The following is a 1,016-nucleotide window of genomic DNA, read 5'->3' on the forward strand; positions in this document are numbered from 1 at the left end:
GTATAAACAAAAACAATGTTTTTGCTAGCAGACCCACACTAAAGGAAACATTAAGTGTTTTTTGTTTGTTTTGGCTAAAGGAAAATGAGCTCAAGTTAAACGTTAGAGTTGTAGGAAGGAATGGAGACTTAAAAAGGGTTTCTATGTGGAAAAGACATTTCTATGTGGAAAATGATTATTAACTATAAAAATTATGCCTTTGGATTTAAAATATATATAATTAAAATACCTGACAGCAATGTCATGTAGGTTAGAAAGGAGGCAAATGGAGTAGAACTTTTCTAAGGTCTTTGCATTTCCAGGAAGAAGAACAAAGATCCAATTATATTAGACAAGTCAGGGATGCATGTTGTATGTAATCTGTGTGGTGGCCACCAAAATTGTGATAGTGTGTGTTATCTAAGCTAAACAAGAAAAATAGAATCAGGGATTCTAAATCTGACAGAAGGCAAGAAAGGAGAGAAAACACTGAACAATTGGGACAATGAGAAAGCAAATAGTAAGTTAGTAGACTGAAGTCCCAGTATATCAGTAATCACATTAAATGTAAGTGGACATAAATGCTCCAGTGAAAATACAGAGGTTGTGAGATGGGATACAAAAGCAAATCCTGACTAGGCTATTTGAAAGAGATACATTTAAAATATAAGGATATTAAAAGATTGAAAGTAAAAGAATAGGAAAAGATAGTATGCAAACACTGACCAAAAGAAACTTGGTGTAGCTATTTTAGTATCAAAGTAGATCATAAGGGAAAAATTATGAGTAGAGATAAAGATGTACTGATAAATGAGAGAAAGTTCATTTTGGATATAATAATTTAAAACGTGAAAGTAATAATTTCAAAATATATGAAAGAAAAATTAACATAATTGTAAGGGAAACAAGTTCATAATCGTTGTGAAATATTTTAACACACCTGTCTTACATGCTATGCATCAAGTAGACAAAGAAATTTGTAAAAATGTAGAATTGACAACACAAGTACTAAAGTTTTTTTTTTTTTTTTTTTTTTT

Source organism: Colobus angolensis, unplaced genomic scaffold, assembly GCF_000951035.1.
Source record: "Colobus angolensis palliatus isolate OR3802 unplaced genomic scaffold, Cang.pa_1.0 Scaffold33, whole genome shotgun sequence".
Lineage (NCBI taxonomy): Eukaryota > Metazoa > Chordata > Mammalia > Primates > Cercopithecidae > Colobus > Colobus angolensis.